General features: G+C 42.7%; 1 protein-coding gene across 2 annotated transcripts in view; it reads right to left on the reverse strand.

Moving 5' to 3' along the window:
• The window catches only part of GPC6 (glypican 6), a 1,113,398-nt gene that overhangs the window by 59,771 nt on the left and 1,032,449 nt on the right, over positions 1 to 21,178 (reverse strand). The window lies entirely within an intron of this gene.

The following is a 21,178-nucleotide window of genomic DNA, read 5'->3' on the forward strand; positions in this document are numbered from 1 at the left end:
AGGTAGGTGGCCACAAATGTGTCTCTGAACAGGGTGGAAGTAGAAAGGGTAAAAATTCTTTTCTCCTCATGGTGCTGTCTGGTGATAGACTTTTATTTCATTCCATAAACAGGTGGAAGACTGCCCTTCATAACGGTTTTTATGAGCCTTTATTTAACCCAGCTATCAGATAAACAGACTCAAAAGAACCTCCCAGAGTTTTAGCATTTGTGATCTCAACTTTTTCACACGGTGGATTTCTTTTTTAATTCCCAAGTCAGTGAGATTTTAGAATGCAATAATAACGTCAGTTCTAAGCATGCTTTGCAAATATTTTTTTTTCCCGTGTAAACTCAAATTCACTGCTTTTAGATATTTTTTTTTTTTATTTCCCTGGAACACGTTCATAACGGTTCTCCTTGTTTCCTGATTTTTGTGGCAGAGAAAGGAGACATTTCATGACCTTTCTTTCACGGAAGGTCACTATATAAAACACCAGCCCTTCATTCAGATTTCTGAGAACTTTTCCATCCTGGGAAGAGCAACAAATCAAAAAACCAGCATCAGTGTGCAGATATTTTACAGCCCAATCCAGTGAGACTCTGCAATTTTCATACTGAGAAGTAATATATGACCTAGACAAGACCCAGACATAGGCTCATGAGAAGACTGCGGGGCTTTAAAATTATTGCCTTGATCATGGAAAAGAAATATGAGTAATCACTGCCATCCACCAACTCAGGATGGTCTTTGGGGGCAATCAGGGTTTGAGAGAATCTAAGAACATCTGGAAATCAGCATATTTTGAGCCAGTTCACACCCTCCTTGGTTCATATTTCAACTGATCTATGTACTAGGCAGTTACGCTGCCCTGAGAAAAGCAGTCTGGATGTGTCCTCTGGGGTTAGGAAATCTTAGCAAGGCTGGAAGGGAAACATAGGAGGTAATCCCCCCTCATTGGACTCCAGGTGCCACACCTGCAGGTCTGGTGTATCATGGCTCATTTTAACCCACTTCAAATTTTCCCAGCATCTCCCAGCAAAATGCTTCTCAGGGCATTTTACTACTAAAAGTTAATATCTAATCTACATAAGAAAATGTCTAAACAACACTTCCCAAGCCTTTGTCCAAGTAAAGAAGAATAAACCTCTCGCTGACCTTGCCTTTCCTCATCGTTTATGCTGCAGATGAACCAAAAAAAAAAAAAAAAAAAAAAAAAAGAAAGAAAGAAAGAAAATAAAATAACATCTGAGAGAGCTGGGTCTTGCACTTAGACAGGAAGGCAAGATGGGGGAGTTTTAATAGTGGTGTTGATTTTGGCATCGATATTTTCCCTGAAGTTCAGAGAGTAACTCTAGAGACTGTACAAGATGGTTGATTTCTGAAGAGTCTTTATGTTGGGACTATTCAGTTCAATCCACACATTCCTAAAACAGCAGATGTTCTGAGACATTTCTTGGTTTCGGTCTCACAAGAACTCAAGAATCACCACACTGTGTTAGATCCTGACTCTTTTAGGACATTATATTCTAAAAGAGGTTCTAAGGGATACTTTATGTCAAATGTTTATCCTCTTAGATGTCAAACCTACAGGACTATAAATTTACCTCCAAAGCATCCCAGTTTGTCTTAGGAACAAATTATGTATGTTCTTCATAAAGGTGTCTAGACGTTTTTGAATACGTTTGTGATTGTAGTCGGTGCTACTTTTTGACAGGTAACATATGTCAAGGTGTAGCAAGCGGTGTGGCTCTGAGAATGCTGGAAAAATATCTCTGGGAGGATTCATTGTTCACTTTGCTTACTTTATACAAGGGTATATGTCCCTTGAGCACGTCCTATCATCCTTAATTCTAGCTGTCTTCCTGGCTTTCCTGAGATAGTGCCTCCTTCATCCCCTTGACTACATAGGTGCATTACTCCTGTCCTGTTTTCCTTTCTTCGGGGCTTCATTGTAGTTCAGAAAGCAGAATCACCAAAAGGCTGGAAGGATAGACCACTTTCTAGATTATGCTTCATGGTAACCCTTTGGGCCACTGCAGCCTCTTCAACCAAGAACCATGGACCAAGCCCATGGAAACCAGCATATCCTTCAATCTCAGTTCAACTGTAGTTAATGGTTTCCTATGTGGGGTGCTTGATAGTTTTTTAGTTGTCTTTGAAAACATCTAATCACTTAACCACCATACACACCATAGAGGTATAGATGATACGTTACTCTTTTCCCAACAGGGAGACTCTGAGGCTCAGGGGGGTATACTAACAGTCAGAAGGGGGGCTTGAAGCTGCATTTTTGATGCAAATTTGGTGCTGGCTCTAGAACTTAATACCTAATTTACCCATGAGGGAAGAGCCCTGGGGCTGAATGCTTACTCTCTAGGCCCTAGACCTGTGGTTCTCAAACTTGATTGTACTTCAGAACCACCTGAGGGGCTTGTTAACATGCAGATTCCAGGCCCCATTCCCTGACTTTCAGATTTGGAAGGTCTGGAGTTGGGCTTGAGAATTTGATTCCCAACAAGTTCCCGGGGGATGCTGAAGTTGCTGTCCTTCCTGGGGACTGTACTTTGAGAACCACTGTCTTAGAATCTAGGTCAGTGGCCCTCATCTTGCTTTGACACCAGAATTTCCGGGAGGCTTTAGAAATATATATCGATGCCTGGATCTCACTTCAGAACGATTCAGCTATTGTAGGGAAGGACGCGGGGGCATTAGTATTTTTTACTGTTTCTGAGGGGATTGTAACGTGCAGTCATGTTTCAACATGGGTTGGAAGCTATTGTTTTAAGGCAAGGGCCAGCAAGCTGGGTTTTCCAGTTGGCTACTGTTTCTGTAAATAAATTTCACTGGCACACAGCCATGCCCATTCATTTACATATTAGCTATGGCTGCTTTCATGCAAGAATGACAGACTCAAGTAGTTGTGACAGATTTGCCAGCAAAATAGAACATACTGACTCTCCAGCCCTTGATAAGTAATAAAAACAAAACAGAAGAAACCATAGAAGATACTCTATACTTTTTTAGTTTCAACAAGTCTTTCCAAGTCTTGATCAAGGCAATGTGTGGAATGTTTGGAAAACAGGAGAGAGGCTGGGCTTTTCTATAAGGAACTTGACTCATAGTTGTGATTTCATCTTTTTTAAAAATGACTTTTCTCTCTGCTTCTTTGTTTCCTGCACACTCATTGTCCTTTCCCACCATCTGAACACCTTCTCTTCCTTTGGTTCTGCAGTTACATGAGCTTCTTAATCACTCATTAGATTTCTGCTTTACTGGCTGTCTTCATTTGCCGGTTAATAGGTTAATACGTAGGTGGTTTATCGCAGTGGGAAAGGAATGGTATTTGGGGTCAGAGGATCTGCATCTGAATCCTATCGCTGCTACTTAACTGTGAAATCACAGGGAAGCTTACTTAATTTCTGTGGACTTCAACTTCCTGAATTGGTAAAATCAAGAAGATAATACCTCACTTGTTGAGTTACTGCAAAGATTAAGGAAGATTAGTCCAAGTGCATTTGCAAACTGTACAACAACTCACAGATTTCATTTACTATTATTGGCCACAACTTCTCAGGGGAATACAAGAAGTGAATTGCAGTCCACGTGACTGGTTTCCTTTTGGGATCCACCAGGAAGGGACAGAGCCTGCCCAGATTCTAAAATTGGGTTTATCCTAGTTTGACAAGGGGCGAACCCCCAAAACTTGTCAGGCTGCGGTTCTGGTGACCGACTCAGAATCTCAGGATTGGGTCTCAGAGCCAGCACGGTCAGATGCTGACGAGATCCTGTACAGTATTGGTCTTAAACGAGATTTATGGCCAGGACTGCAGGTATTGCAAAATCTGGGAAAGGGCAAAAAGCGAGCCAAGAAACTGATTACCTAAAATTTCAAACTTATAAATAAAGTAAAAGAAGGATATAGCAAAAAACATTAAGGGAGGTCGTGAGTACTTTACAGCTAACTTCAGTGGCTCAGAAGACTTTCCGGCTCAGCACTATATGAAGAAGGTAGTGGATACGGATATTAATTCATAAAGCATATGAAGAGCCTGGGATCTTTTCCATTCCTGATGCACAGACCAATTTCATCCCTAAATCCCTCATCTATTGCCCCGGGGAGTATCTTGTCTTGTGCTCTTGTCATCTCCTCTCAATGATTTCCAGAACCTTGATGTAAACATACAGAGAAAAGAAAATGTTAACCTCTCCCATAACTCACATGCAGTGGCCAAAAGAAAAGTGTCTTTCCTGTAAACAGAGATCTTCACATCTGTTACTTCTCTAGCAAACTCCTGACATCAAATTTACTCATAGCAAAACTCATTACTGGTCAATTTAGTCAGAACCACCAAATGGATTCTCTCTCTCTCTCCCTAAATATATATATATATATATATATATATAGATAAATGTATTTATCTATATATATATAATTCCAGAGTACTAAAAAATCCTCTGGGAAAATAATCTTGTTACAATAATTTGACAAAAGGGCATCATCATTCCTCTCAAGCCATTATATAGCTTTAAACCACACATTTCTAGTTCTGCTCTGAAGGCGGCATCGGCCACATTTCGGTATCCCTATGCCAGAGACCAACAGCTGAGCCAGCCCCGTGCCAGAGAGAGTAAACTGGCAGCACAAAGTATGTACAGAGAGATTATGCAAAGACTTCAAATCTTTCATTTTGATCAAAACTTGCAAAATGAAACCGTGAGAATATAATTAGAACAATCTGTTAGACCCACGACTGTTAGTATCTTTCTCTTGCTCTTTTTTTCTTTCCCCCCCACTTGGAACTTTCACTACGTATCAACCGTTGCAGATCTAGAAACACCATTTGGATGGAATTAGGCAAAAGCTAATTGCTATACTTCAGTTCAATCCAGCTGCTATCCATGGGCCTCATTAGGTCCCCTGATGGCCAGCTTCTTGGCCTCAAAGCACCTACTGGAAGACACAGAAGCCCAACTTGGATGAAAAAAGGGACCCAAACTCAGAGGAATTATCAGAGAAAAAATATCAAATTCAGAAATATGAAATACAGCCAAAGGAACATCCAGTTTCAAGGACCGACGTTTGGGGAGATTCTTTCTGCCTACCTCTATCCATCTTTCTTTTAATTCTTATCACACAAAACATCACTGCTACATAGTCAGCAGTTAGTGGTTCTCAGGCTGAGAGCTGAAATCAAATCTGAAGTGACTTTTGATTTCTCCATAGCCTACTGAAGAGAAAAAAAAAAATAGAAAAGAGTATATACTTTTGTTTTAGGAACTCTTTGAAATAATCCAAATTTCGGTTAATGTCTATGTTCTAAGCACTTGAAACCTCTCCAGAGGAAGGAATTTCCTGCTTGAGATAGCCTGGAAATAAATTAGTTTACCTTTCACTTTTCCTAGGTAAAGATTCTTGCTTTCCGCCTTGACTAGAAATCTTGCATTTCTGTGTTTAACTCAGGGTTTTCTTGCTAGGCTCTTTTCCAACGTTATTTTGGAACACATTTACTTATAATGGGGACATGTCAGATAGAAGCTCAAGCAATACTGCTACCAACTTGACAGACATCATATGCAAAGAGGATGTTCTCTTTGCTCCCGTTTGTTCCCAGAATGCAGATGAATCTATACTGGGTGCTCTGGCCACTCCCTCCCAACCCACCGGGCTTGCTGTGACTACACAGGGTCAGAGACTGGGCCACAGAGCCAAACAAGTGGGCCCAGATGGCCAGTGAACACCCAACCTTGGCCTCAGTAGTCGCTCTAAACCAGGAACAGGCAAATTTTTTCTGTGACAGGCTAGTGGAACATAGGCTTTGGGACACGGACAGTGTTATTTTGGGCTTTGTAGGCCATATGGTCTCTCTTGTGACTACTACCATTGTAGGAGTCATGTATTGTAGTGCTAATATGGTGGTGTGAAAGCAGCATGAATGATACCCAAATGGATGAGCGGGGCTGTGTTCCAGTAAAGCCTTATTTACAAGGAGGAGATGTTGTTGTGGTCTGTGGACCATAGTTTGCTGACCTCTTCAAACAAACTTGTCCGATCAGCTCGAACCCAACTCATTCAGCTTCTGTTTCACCAATTTAACTAATCCCCATCCTAAAACCGCTTTTCCTCAAATGAGCCTGCCAGCTAGAGTTGATTTATAATGCCTGAATTAAACTAAAATGTGATGGAAAAAGAAGGCAAATTTTATTAAATTTTTTTTTGGGGAAATCCAATTTCTGAGATCAAATGGAAATACTAAACTTGTGGGACCATTTTGCACAGTCATTTAACAATCAGCCTCTTAAGAAAACCACATTAAGGGAATAATTGCTACTCCCCAGAAAACCTACATGTTCACGTACCAGGGCTTTGGGAATCAGGCTAAGGTCTTAAGAGCCTACAGGCACAGTCTCTCCTCTTTAGATTTTTGGGATTACATGGGGAAAAACATGTGGCAGAGAGCTCAGTACCCCATGAACATTATTATCCTCTTTGACATGTTAAGGACTTGGAACCACGATTCTCTTACTATGATGTACCTATGAATCACCTGGGGGTCTTGTTGAAACATAGATTCAGATATGGCAGGTCTGGGGATGGGGCCTGAGGCTCTTCACTTCTAACAGGCATCCAGGTGAGACTGATACAGCTGGCCTAAGAACCTCACTTTGAAGATTTAGGACCTAGAGCAGTGGGCTACACACTGGAAACTCTTGGGGAGCCTGCCAAATACCAAGCCTTGTCCAGCCCCAAACCAAAGGTATCAGCATTCTGTGGGGATAGGGACCAGACGTGAGTACTTATTTAAGTTCTCCAGGTAACTTTAATGTAGAGTCAAAATTGAGAGTTGCTGAATTAGAGGCTCAGAGAAATTAACTGGCTTGCCCAAGGGCACTTGACTTTAAATGAGGTAACATTTTTGCTTGCCCGATATTTGAAAATGGTCTTAAAAACTGTCAATAGGCAGGGAGCAGGCAAAGGTAGTTTCCAGGATGACAGCAGAGAGGAGGAGGGGAGGAGAGGGGAGGAGAGGAGGAAAGAGGAGTTGAACTTATTCACACACAGTGATAGCCATATTGGTCAAGAGAACACAGATAAAACAGGCCGCACGGCACATTGCTTTGTCCCTGTGTGAAAATCCCTCTTATGACTCTTTCTTTCCTCATCAAAGCAACGGGGCAAAGAGCCTCTTGGAAGGGATATTTAAGTTCAGAAATGTGCACTACCTTCAGCTCCTTTGAGGAATCACACCATGATGAAAGCCTAGAGGCTGGGTAATCACATTTGGCTTCCTTTCTGCCTCTTGGGACCTTGGAAAAGTCATATTTATGGGACTAGGCAAAATTTCTGACCCAGGGATTTCTACCTTGAATAAGACCAAGCTAAGTCAAGAAGGAGAAGAAAAAAGAAAACTTTGGGGAAATTATGGGACAGTTCCGGATTCTGGGGGGTCTTCTAAATGTGTGGAACCCAACATTGTGAATATAAGGCCATTTTCACCTGGGAAAACACGAATTTCAATGACATTTATGCAATTGTTTAATCACAGTCGTTCAAGATCAGATCCATTTTCTCACTCTGCAGATCCAGTGGAGAATAAACCCCCCTGGGCTGAAGACCTTGGCTGTGTAATTTGGGACATCCTATCTCAAAGAGGAAGTATGGGAGGAGTTGGACGGCTCCCAGACTAAGCAGATGGCAGCTGCAGAGGGTACGTGAGGTGCAGATTCACTCCTGGGAGCCTCATCCTTCTAGGTAGAGGATGTGAGGGGCCAGGGTCTGGTGGGTTCTGGGAACAATGTGAGCTCATGTGAAAATTCACAACATTGAACATGCAGGAAGAACTCTGCGTTTTGCCAAATGTTTTCAATGGCTTAAATTCAAGCATGACTTTTCCCCTACCTCTATTCTTTTGGGATATTCTTGAGGTCATTTCATTTGGTTTCTTTACTCTGTCCCTCTTGGACTCCCTTTTGGACAACAAAAAAATATGAATCACGCCCTAAAAGACATTAGGCAGATGTTCTGAAAAATAAATAAAACTTTGAGGACTCTAGTTTCTGTGGGAAGCATCTTGCCAGCCTTCGTTCAGCTGGGCTTTTGGCCCCACAGAGTTCTTTCTCAGGAGCTCCCAAGTGTGATCCGGACCCTGCTGATCAGTGTTCAATGGGGTCACACGTTCTACACTTACGGAAGCTTGCGATTGTGTCCCAGGAGGGGATGGTGGAGCCACTGTAGTCCAGCCATCCCTCATTTTGCAGACGAGTAGAAGTCAGCCATGCAAGGCCACACGGTGATGCCGAGGAAGCAGTGGGGCTAGAGCCCTGACTCCCAGATCAGCAAGCAGCCCCCTCCCACACCAGGCCACCCCACTTCTCAACTGAACACGGAGCAAGGGGCTGAAATGAGTTCACTTGCACTTCCCAGAACAAGAAGCTACCATATGATGTGGATTAAGTGACAAAGAAGTTCAGAAATATTCATGAATTATTAGGCTGTTTGATTTATATAGAAGCTCTTTCTAGAAAGATTTCCAGCAGCTGGCTGTGTGGTGTTTCTCTTTACATTTGCTTCTGGAAAAGGAGCAGTGATACAAGACTGTGGTTGAAGTTTGTGACATCAGTGAGACCGGCAGCAGGGACGGCCAGGAAGCAGAGCTTCAATCTAGAATTGCCAGGAAGTCTTAGTTAGGATTCTTCTCTCTCTGTTGGGAGCTCACTGTAGGGTAAGTTCTACCACACGCAAGCCAAGAATTCATTCGTACACATCTAATGGAGTACCCTTCTTCCGGGAAACATACATTGGACTCTTTGGTGGTGAATGCAGAGTAAAAAGGCAGGTCCTCCAGAGCTTTAGCATCAGAATCACTAGAGAGTGTGTTGAATGTACAGATCCGTTGTCCCTCAGCCCCGGCATGGCTGATTTGGTGTGGCTCTTGGTTGGCCCTCAGCAATTTGTTTTTTAAAAAAAAGCTTCTGATGTAGGTGATCCCGGTCCTACATATTCAGAAATGCTGGTCTAGTGGGCAGAGAGGTCCTTTGAGATAGCCGCAACACATCTTTCTCTAACTTCTGGCTTTGTAGTCTATCTCCAGGAAGGGCAAAAGGTAACCCTTTGCTATTTCTTTCCCCAAAATGTCGGGGGGTGGGGAGGGATGAGGAAGCATGTTTGGATGGAGAAGTTGGTTTTAAAGTCCCCTGGAGTCCAACGTGGCCCTACTTCTCACATTTAGGAAACCTCTCCGCTAACCTCCTTTGTTCCAAGAAAAGAAGGCACCAAAGCTAAAGGGAAGGGAGAAATGTGTGAAACAACTTGCACTTTGATTCAATTTTATAAGTAGTGATCACACACTGCTTACTAGGTAGTACACATCCTGTTAATAAGGTGAAACACACACACACACACACACACACACACCTCACAAAAGAAAATAACCCAAGCACTTTTGCATCTGTATTTCCAGAAGATACGGCCACCTAGTGTTACAGTAACAGTGAGAATCTTGGAAAGGGATCTGAGGTCACAGCGAAGCACCAGCCTAGCAAACAGACTTTCCTCCCAGGTTCCTGGCATTTTTAGAATGTTTTGCTTTTGTGTTTGTCCTGACTGTGGTAAATTAGCCGTGATATGAAAACACCTTTTCTCTTGTGTTGTGCCTAGAAAACTGTGAGCGAAGCCACAGCTGTGGGACGCATGGGGACAGTGTGTGCAGAGGATGAAGCCCCAGGGTGGGGGCGCCGGACAGCAAGACGGAGGTTTCTCTGGAAGGAGAGGTGAAAGAGGCCCAGTAAACAGAAGAGTAGAACATCTGCGGTGAGATGCTCAGTAACGAATCATGTCTAGGAGATTCCAAAGGCCCGGCCTCCAGCACTTCTTTGGACACAGGGAAAGGCACCACAGCCCCATAAACAGCCAGCTCTGGCAGGGGCAGTGGGGCCTTATTTAAAAAGTTGTGCATGGGGGGCCCTGGGGAACTCAGTCTTTTAAGCACCCGACTCTTGATTTCGGCTCAGGTCATGATCTCACGGATCATGGGATCGAGCCCCCCATTGGGCTCTGCACAGACAATGTGGCCTGCTTGGGATTCTCTCTCTCCCCCCTTCTCTCTGCCTCTCCCCGATTCGCACGAGCTCTCTCTCTCTCTCTCTCTCTCTCTGTTTCTCGCAAAATAAATAAATAAACTTTAAAAAAAATTGGGCATGGCATCATGCTTGTGGAGAAAGACATTACAATTCTCCTCTCTATGCCTTGGCATATGTGAGTCCTGGAGATATACTGAGAACATTCGCTGTCTCTTGTGGATGCTGGAAGATGCTAAGGTACAAACATGATTTCGATGTGAAAGTCCCTGAGAAAGTTATTGTTGATGAAATAACAGTGGGAGCTGGAGGTGGACCCTCCTTTCCCACACACTTCTAGATGGTTTCATAAGAGGAGGGGACGAGTTACTCTGACTTCATCGATCATCATTCCTCAGAGAATGCTGGAGTTTGTGAGCTGGAAAGGCTCTTAGATCTTTTCTCGTTACTTGCATCCATCTGCTTTGCTCTCCTCGCCCTGCCATTTTAACTAAAGGAGGAAAATCGGAGGGACTCACCCAAGGTTCTAGTGCTTTCTCTGTGTTTTCACTAGAAAATGGGAGCATTTTGGGTAGGATTCCTCCTTCCAGCTAATTTGAAATCAGCCTGGATGAAAAGGATGCTCAATGTAGTTTCATCAATTATGACAAATGTACCACTCTGATCACTTCACATCTGTTAGAATGGTTGTCATCAAGAAGGGTGAACATTGGCAAGGATCTGGAGAAGAGAGAATCCTAGTGCATGGTTGGTGTGAATGTATATTGGCTTAGCCCCTACGGAAAACAGTCTGGAGAACTCCCAAAAATCAAAAATAGAACTACTATATGATCCAGCAACTCCACTACTGGGTGTTTATCCAAAGGAAATGAAAAGATGTCAAAAAGATATCTTTAGTCCCAAGTTTATTGCAGCACTATTCCCAACAGCCAAGATATGGACACAACCTAAGTGTCTATCAAAGATGAGAGGATAAAGAAGATGTACTATGTGCACACACACACACACACACACATACATAGGCACACACACACAAGGGAATATTATTCAGCCATGGGAAAGAAGGAAATCTTGCCATTTACAGCAACACGGATAGACTCTGAGGGCATTATGTTCAGTGAGATATGTCAGACAAAGACAAATACTGTACGATCGCACTTTTGAGTAGAATTTCAAAAAGTTGAACTTAGAGCAACAGACAGTAGAATGGCGGTTAAGGGGTGTCGGAGGGTGCATTTGGGGAGATACTGGTACAAGGAGACAAATCTCCAGTAAGAAAACAAAACCAGGTGCACCACTCTGGAATGCTGACAGTGGAGGAGGCTGTGTGTGTGTCAGGGCAGGGGGTATATTGGACCTCTCTGTACTTTCCATTCAAATTTGCTATGAACCTAAAACTTCTCTGAAAAGTACATCTACAAAGAGAAGAGGAAAAAAAAAGATCCACCTTTTTTTTGTGACAGTGAATTCAACACGTTCATTTTTACTTTATTTCTCTTTGTGATTGTAATTTTGTGGCTTTTCTTTATTCTAGAATACATATGGATCTGTATTCTCTATATGGGCTTACTACAACCAGAATGACGTTATTTTGAAGGACACATTACTGGATGTATCACTTGAATTAATGGAGTTTGAGAAGCAAAAAAATATCTCAGCCCTAAACCGATGTGGTTTTCAAATCAGCCACATCATCTCTCTGGATGCCAGGGTCCTCGTTGGCAAAGTGAGAGTATTGGACTAGATGGACTTCAATGTACCTGCAACCCTAAGGATCCCTGAGAGCAAATGTTTTGAATTGTTTTTCCCTGGCAGTGATGGTGAATCTGCACTTTGGCTCAGTGCTGTCTCATTGGGTCCTCATGTGACCCTCTTGAGGAGGGTGGTCCAAGTTCATGGTGAGGAAAGAGGCCTTGGCCAGCACTTTTAAGGATCAGACCTCTGAGTTCATTTGCGTCTTGCTTTACTTACCTGAACACACAGTCTTGTTTTTAGAGTTGGCACGAGCCAGCCCACAGCCAGACATGACTTTGGTGTTTCCGGCTAAATCACAGTCCTGCCTGCATCACGGTGACTCAAAAGGGCTAAAAAATTGATGACCACAATTCAAGATAATGCAATGATTTGGGCACGGAAGACAAAAGTATCTAATAAGGCTTATAACAAAAAGTCTGTAATCCTGGAGGGACTTTGTACAATTCCCATAAGCATTTAAATAATGTGCTGAAAGTTTCTTATCATTTTAAATCAATAGAGCCATAGCTTTTACTCCTAATCATCAATTCAATCAAATATAATTTACTTGCTCAAACTACTATTGTATATAGGAAAAACTTACAACGTGAGGATCTTGAATCCCAAACCCCCATGGTCAGCAGCCTTTGAGAATATCCCAGCAACGTAACAGAAAGCAAATTTAGGAGGATAGTTGACTTAACATTCTGGAAACACTCACGGTGGTGATCATCCAGACCCACCCCTCCCCCCAAATCTTTTCTTCACCTCCCTTTGAGTGAGCAAAGCTCTCCTCCAGGCTTCATCATGGAATTCTGCAAAGTTGCTGTGGGAATCCCAAATAGCCATATCAGAAAACAAAATCCCTTCCTTTCTTTCCTTTCCTACCTACCTACATTCTCTTCCTTCCTTCCTTCCTTCCTTCCTTCCTTCCTTCTCCCCTCCCTTCCTTCCTTCTCTCCCTCCCTCTTTCTTTCTCTACCTTCTTTTTTTTTTCAGAGGGACGATGTTATGAAAGTACTGTGAGTAACAAAGAAGAGACAAAATAGCAGTAAACCCACTAAAATGCCTGTGTACCTCTAGTTTGACCTTTGACGGCAGTAGAGACATCGCAGACGCCAAGAGGATTATAGCATCAGGCCCTTGGGAAACAGAAAGCTGGCACTGGCAGTCTCTTCAAGGGAAACATCAAACAGCTGCCTCCAGTTGTTTCAAGTTTTAAAAACCAGGTACAATACATGGAAACCTTTTGTTTATTCCAAAGCACTCCACAGTGTGGACCGTTCTTACTCGCTGAACCGGGATAGGCTGTTAAGCAGATCCTGCTTCAGTCTGGAACGATGCTGTATTTTCTAAGACAGGCAGGTGGGACAATTTGGTGGACATAAATCCTGGATCAAAATAAGAAACCTGGGTTCTTGTTCTGGCTCCTTCGTCACTGGGCAGATCTTAAAACCTCTGTGTCTTTGTTTCTCTTTTTATTAAAAAAAATTTTTTTTAATGTTTATTTTTTGAGACAGAGAGAGACAGAGCATGAATGGGGGACGCTCAGAGAGAGAGGGAGACACAGAATCTGAAACAGGCTCCAGGCTGTGAGCTGTCAGCACAGAGCCCAACGCGGGGCTTGAACTCACGGACCTGACCTGAGCTGACGTCGGACGCTTAACCAACTGAGCCACCCAGGCGCCCCTCTCTTTTTATTTTTAAAAGGAGAGAGGCCAAGATGGAGGAAGACACAAATGGCTGCAAGATCCTTCTTCTCCTTGTCATTCCCCATAGTCAAATCTACTCTCCAAGTACTGATCATTTTACAGTTACATTACTGTCCATGGCTCGTCTCTGTGTTCGCCTTCCAGAGAATTTTTTAAGTCTATTTAAAAAAAATTTTTTTTGACGTTTATTTATTATTGAGAGACAGAGAGACACAGAGCATGAGCAGGGGAGGGGCTAAGATGGAAAGACACAGAATCTGAAGCAGGCTCCAGGCTCCGAGCTGTCAGCACAGAGCCTGATGCGGGGCTCGAACTCAACAAACTGCGAGATCATGACCTGAGCTGAAGTCGGACGCTTAACCGACTGAGCCACCCAGGCGCCCCTTTTAAGTCTATTTTGGATGCTGTTCACTTTCACATCGGATTCAGCTGCTTAATTTGGGCTTTTCATGTCCTCCGCCAGTACTTTTACCTTGTCTGGTTTCAATGTTTCGAGAAAAAAAAATAGCCTTTCTGTGTTGGTCCTTGGTGGGGACGCAAGGCCACAAGGTGTGCACGCTGCTCAGAAATATGTCCTGAGAGGTGGTGCGTCCCTCACCTCTCTGTGCTCCGTCATTCCCCTTTGTTATTTGCATCCATCATTTAGCTACATGCTTCCCAAATACTTTCATAGAACTTGAGTCTCTTATCAGCTTCCCCCGCATTCACCCTGGGACTTTTTATTGTAATCTTTCTATGTGGCTGTAGCTCAGGAAGCTCCAGTGTTCACGCTCTTTGACAACAATGTGGAAACCAGTGTTCACTTGCGCTTCTCTGCCCATCCTCTGAGACTAGTCCTAAAGGCTTCCAGAAAGCTTTTGTAGCCTTAGCGCTCCTTGAATGCTGAAGCCTGCAGGTGAACCAGCCACGCTCTGTAAAGACCAAGAAGCCTACTTACAGGCTTTGTGTCAGAGCCAAAATCACAATGAATATTTGAAATCTTTGAAATTATATGTTGTTGTTTGTAATATTTTAAAACTTTTAAAAAAGTTTACTTATTTATTTTGAGAGAGAGAGAGAGAGAGAGTGTGTGTGTGTGTGTGTGTGTGTGTGTGTGCGCGCGCGCGCAGGGGAGGAGCAGAGAGAGAAGGAGAAGAGAGAGAATCCCAAGCAGGCTCTGTGCCATCTGCACAACCCACAAACTATGAGATCATGACCCGAGCTGAAACCATGAGTTAGCCGCCTAACCGACTGAGCCACCCAGACTCCCATGTTTGTGATTAATAACAACAACAGCCGTGCTTAATCTAGCAGAGAGCGGTGGAACTTCTCTGTGGAAGGGAAAAGTTTAGGGCAAGCCATGATGTGACGGATGAGGAAGACCTAGAAATTGGTGGCCAGATTTCACTCACAACTAGGTGCCTTTGAATTTTAAAAAGTAGTGATGAATCCCAGACATTTATGCAAAAGTGTATCATGCTTCAACTATAATTTGATAAGTGACTATAACAGTCTCTGGGTCGTTCAAGTTGCTGCTTGGCACACAAAGTGTATTGCAATTAAAAAATAACCACACACACACACACACACACACACACACACACTCAAGTCTTCTTTGTTATATCACCATCAAAGTACTCCAAAGTCCCCTTCAAAAAATATTCCTAAAGGTCCATTTTCCTTCTTACTTCAAAACTGTTTTCTAATGGAAATATGTTAGGAGGCTTTTATTTGTTTTGTCAAGAAATCTTGACAAAAGAGAGGAGGAGGCTTTCTCTGCTTCAGCCCTCGCTGTTAAAATCCTAATGAAATATTTCTTGTTCCTTGAAGACTGTTGTATAAAGAAGATTTGATTTTCCTGAGTAACTGGAAATATCTTCGGGAGGACATGTCTTGCACTCAAGATAGCCTCTGGGTTTTTGGACTTTATGTGAGGAGATCAATTAAAGCAGTTTGCCGCCTTTGTGTTTTCTTCCCAGACCTAGTCTAGCTGTTTCATGTTACCTCTTGTCTCTGGCACTCAAGAAGCTGTGAAGAACGGGCCAAGGAAATGCTAGGCTTTTTCAAGTGCAGGATGAGTGTCCTTCACTGAAATGAATTCAAGCTGCTGTGGGGGAGTTTCCTTACATCAAAATCCCTTAAAATAAAACTTACAAACTCATTGTTTTCCTGCCTCATTACACACAAATAATTTGTGAATTTATATTGTAATTTTTCTTCCAGCCGAATCAGAGCCCCACGATTTTGCAAGTAATTCCACACAGAAGCCAATGGAACACACATTCTGGAGACTTCCACTGCGATCAATAAGTTCGCTGTTGCTGTCGGCCCGCGCAATTTCTCTGATTAACCTGTGAAAAGTGTTCTCCTTCATGAATGCTGTTCAGAAATAAACAGATATTGTAAAAGGAGACAAGGGCAGGTTCCAGAACTCAAATTCTTGGTGATCTTAAATGATGATGTATGAAAGAAAGAGAGAGGCAGAACAATTTGATTTGCTCCAACTAGGCTGACCTAGAAAGGAGAAGAGCAGAAAAATTGCTTTGCCTAAGCAAACATGACATCAAGTCAGACAAGAGCAGTATTCGCAAAATGTAATATCGAAGCCTCACTTAAAATATACATAGTCTAGATCTGAAAGACAATTAAATGCCGGTAATAAAAAAGTCTTTGCTCATTCTGCTTTTCTATTGCCATTTTCTACTACTTGCTGGCAAAAGCTTCTACCTCCTCCTTTCAGATACTGTCCTAAGATTTGGAGTGGGACTCCTTTGCCCTGATTAAATTAGGACTGAATTCAAAGTTCAGTTAGGCAAAACAGCCATCCGACGCTAAAAATCAAGCTGACTTCCGAAGCGATACTGGTTTTCTGGGACAATACAGACACTCTCTTTGTAACAAAAACTTAGAGTTCTCTTAGAACTCTAAAAACATTTAAGCACAATCTTCACCAGTATACGGTCTGAGTGGAATCACAGCTACTTTTGTCTGGCATCCCCCCAAGGAGCCGTGAGCTCCTTGATTAGCCACCCGTACTTGGTTCCTATTGGCGTTCCTATTGGTTCAACAGGTATGTGTTGAACGAATGAAGGATTTTCCTCTTCTTTTTCATGTACGGTCTGTCTTAGAGTTAGAGACAGGAAGGAGATAGGTTTTTATCAATTTAAAACACTTGCCTTGGTCATACACGTTTGTGTACTCACATGTCCATTTTCACTGTGTGAGACACAGAGGGACACATGTCCCTGCCTTTTTGACAGCAGACTTGGTCATATGACCTCCTCTGGCCAATGAGCTGTGAATGGTGTGCTGTGCCAGGAGGGGACGTCAATGACTATCTTTGCCCCAGTCTCTATTACCCCCACTACCTAACAGGGGAAGCTGTGGATGACGGCTGCTTTGGGACCCTGGGTCCTAGAGTGAAGGGGATGATCATGTGCAGCTGACCCACAGAAAACTCACAGAGGATACTTGGCATGACTGAGAAATAACCTGTGTTCTTTGTGAGCCATTTTGGGATCTGTTTGGAGATGCCGCATTGCCTAGCTTGGCTTATCCAGATCGATAAAGTATTGGAAAAGCTCCTAAACATATTACACAAACCCAACTTCCAAAGAATTATTTGTTAACCAGCAATAGAATGGTGCTGCTGCAGCTGCAGGTTCATTCATTTACTGTCAACCAGACTTTTTTTTTTTTTTTTTAATAGCTTGGCCAATCTTTTAGGTGTTAGAAAATACCCATGGAGTCGGAGCCTTTGACTATAATGACCATGAATGAGCTTAAGTAATAAAATTATTGTGTATTGCAGATATCTTTCTACCTTTAACATTTATGAAGCAAAGTCAATTTTCACTCAAACAGGTTTCTTTTCATCTGGTTTTCTCCACAATGTTTATGCCTGAGGTTTATCGCTAGCAGTAAAGAGTGTCCAAGTATGTTATGGGAATAGGGAAATTCCCAGTGCTTTAAAATGTATTCCATAGGCCCCAGAGTCAGTTAAAAGCTGATTGATTATACGGCAAATGCATCAAAACTAGTATTTATGAAATATCCCATTTCTTCAGCTCTATCTCTCATAAGCGTGAACATCACATTTGGGAGTTGTGGTGCGAATATCTCAGACAGCGATGAGAAAAAAATCACTGCAGATTTTCCATGACAAAGAGAAGGTTCTTTAAGCTGCTCAGTAAGTTAATAAAAGATCTATGTCAACTGATGCCTCTCATGAACACATATTTTAAAAGGTATGGTTTAAGTAGTTTAGTATGGCTTATCTATGCAGGCTTTGATATTCAAGTCACCAAAACACTTACTATATAGCTGGATGAAGGACAAATACTCTGAATGAGTGTGTAGGTGGACTTTGTCATCTGACCGGGTCATAACCGACAACAAAGTTTCCATTTACCATGGGTTCAAGATATGGGCATAAAGCTCTGTCTGTAGAAGAGAGAATGGGCTAGGGGATCACCTATTCCAAAGATGCTACCGATGTTTCAATGTTTTCAGTTTGCATACTGGGTCAATGATAATTCATTTGTTAATACATCTTCCACATATTCTTTACTGGTGTAATCTATCTTAGATTACAAAATCAAACTCCTATTTCCTGTACGCTAACATTTTATGGACTCTGTGCTTGATGTTATTTCCTGGAGGAGACAGAATGGGTCTAACAGGTTTGATAAGCTGTGCTTTTTTGCACATAGTAACTCTTGCCTTTTTGATGATGCTACCACTAACGATACACTGTGATATAGACTGTATATGGGAGTTAATGTTACTAAATGCCATGCAGTGGAGACCTCAGTACATACATTGTGGATTGACCGATGCATAAAGAATGAATCAATTTGAGGTTAGCTGAAATCTAGGAATGCTGAAAGAGATGTTCATGTCTCAGGGGAAAATAAGCATATCAACATACCATCAAATAGACAGAAAATCTGTACAGCCATACTTGTTGTCTGAAAGTATAACATTTCATTTTAGGACACAGTCAGAGGTCAGCAAAGCTCTAGCTTAAATGTTTCTGAGGACGAAGGACAGTTTAACTTAGAGTTGAAAGTGGTTTTGTTGGTAGAATTCCCCCAACATGATTTCAGATCACTTATACCTGAACGGTGCAAAAAATACCCCCTTTAAAATGTGTAGCATGACTTTATTTCATTGAGAGTCATGATTCTCAGAATGTGTCGTAAGGCAGTGGGGACGGAACGGGCTTCGGTTTCTCCCAGGGAATAACGTAGCCAGTGGGGTGATTCCTTTTCTTTCTCCCCAATGCATACAACCCAAAGCAACTGACCATAGCCTCGCCCGAGCTTAAAGAGAGGTCCACCTACACTTTCCCAGTTCACTGTCCTTCCACATTCCTGAAAGAATAGCTTCTCAAGGTGTACTGAGCTGACAATGGCATTCCATCCAGGGTCCCAATGGTGCATACCACTGAATTTGATTTTGTGCATCCTCCAAGCCCCTGGAATAAGCAGAATATGCTGCAGACAACCCATCATTTTACATGTTTGTCTTTCGCTGTTCCCTACTTGGGCCTCATCAACCACAAGCCGCCTAAGTGGAAAGAAGCCTGTGCCAGGCGGCTCTCCCAGCTACCACACGCTGCTGATGTTGCCCAGGGAAGGGCAGAAACCAAAAGACCGAATAAGTTGGGTGGCTTGGTTTTACTGTTTTGTATTTTCTCCCTGCTTTGAAAGTTCACTGTATTTTGCTGCTATTATTACCAAGGGTTCACTGAAAATGAAACTGGGGTGTCTCAGTGGGGTTTTGCAGTAAACAAGACAAAGCAGGTTCAGGCAAGACTGGGCAGTTCACAATCTGAAGTGGATTGAGCGGCAGCCATTTGTTGGCTGGGGTGAACGGGGCATAATTTATTCAGTGGCCACAGAGGCTGAAAGCCAGTCTGGCCTTGACCCATTTATCTTTAGAAAACTAATTAAAGTGGAGAATCTGGTTTACTGTTGTTACTGAGGTTTTACTTTTTCCTGCCCAGGCCAAGCAAAGACTGAGGTAGGGATGTGTGAGTGTGTGTGTGTGTGTGTGGGGGGGGGGGGGGGGGTGTCTGGGTGGAAGGTGGGAAATATCAGTTTCACCTAAAGACAGTGGCTGAAGCTCTAGATAATAAAGTAGTTTCTTAAATACAGCCTGACATCCTTTTGAAATGCAAAATAGTGGATTTAGCCGGATGCAGAATCCTTTGAGGTGACAATGAAATGCCATGGCAATTTAAAATGAACAACAGACGGTTTCTCCGAATCCCTGCAACCAAGGCATCCTAAATCACACCAAAATGGCCCCGAAGAGGTGTAGAAGAGCATTTTTATGACCAGCATTTGACTCTGAAACTGGTATTAACCATCAGGCAGAATGATACCAGGAAGTGGGTCGCTTTGTCCATTTTGTTTCAGAATAACAAAATAAAGTGCATACATATCGTGATATTTTATAAATTCTTAAATCTGTATGTAATAATGTCAATAATTCATATTTAGCACCAATAGCAAACAGGTGAATTTCAAAAGTAGCACTGTATTTTTGAAAGAATCATATACAATAATGGATACCTGATTTTTTTTTTTTTTTTTTTGGCTCAGTTACAGGAGATTATGGGATGCCAGCAGGGAAGTCCTGCAGACTGGGTGGGGGTGGAGGAGGATAGTATGATTTACCTTCCTTCCAATTTGTTCGAGGAAGTCATTCCCTTTGGGGGAAAGCCACAAGGCCCCTGCTAACCATCAGAAAAGGAGATGGGTTGGAAAACCTGGAGCCATCAGGAGAATGTGCTGGGAAAGGCAGGCACATACCATCTGAGCTGGAGCTACCCTAATTTTATCACATGAGCCAAACTAATAAAACCCTGACTTGTCCTACCCATGATGTTTTCTCCCCTCACTCTCCATTTATTTATTTATTTTTTATTTAAAAAAAATTTTTTTTTAACATTTATTTATTTTTGAGACAGAGAGAGACAGAGCATGAATGGGGGAGGGGCAGAGAGAGAGGGAGACACAGAATTGGAAGCAGGCTCCAGGCTCTGAGCCATCAGCCCAGAGCCCGACACGGGGCTCGAACTCACGGACCGCGAGATCGTGACCTGAGCTGAAGTCGGACGCTTAACCGACTGAGCCACCCAGGCACCCCTCACTCTCCATTTAGCATCAGGAGGCCTTAAGCCATCTGTCTTCGCTGTTCCTTCTTTAAGGTCTCCTCTTCCAGAGTGGTCCTATTCCAGATTTACCTCCTAACTTTCTTTTTCTCATTCCAACTGCCCTGGGCTCAGTTTGTGATGACAAATGGGAATACTACTCAGGGGACAATTTCCTTTTAAAGAAATGAATTTTAACAGAGCAATTCAGGCCTGAATTGAAGGCCAGGCAGGCAGGGAGCACCATGATGTCATAGGCGTGCTGCATGGATAAACATGTGCCCATCAGGGGACAGTCCTTTTCACTCCTGGGTCCACAATGCTACACAGGGTTCAGCACTTTATTAAAAGGTATTATCAGTATGGGATGCTAGTATGAAAACCAGATTAGAGAACTTAACTATCTGATTATTATGGTTAATATAGAAAGTCAGCTAAGATAACCTGGGTGTGCTGTCCTCAGCCCCAACAAAAACCACTTTGTAGTAAAAAATATCCAGCGTTCCGATGCTCTAAGAGACATCAGTAACTTCAA

The sequence above is a fragment of the Panthera onca genome, chromosome A1, assembly GCF_046562875.1.
Source record: "Panthera onca isolate mPanOnc1 chromosome A1, mPanOnc1 haplotype 2, whole genome shotgun sequence".
NCBI classification, from domain to species: domain Eukaryota; kingdom Metazoa; phylum Chordata; class Mammalia; order Carnivora; family Felidae; genus Panthera; species Panthera onca.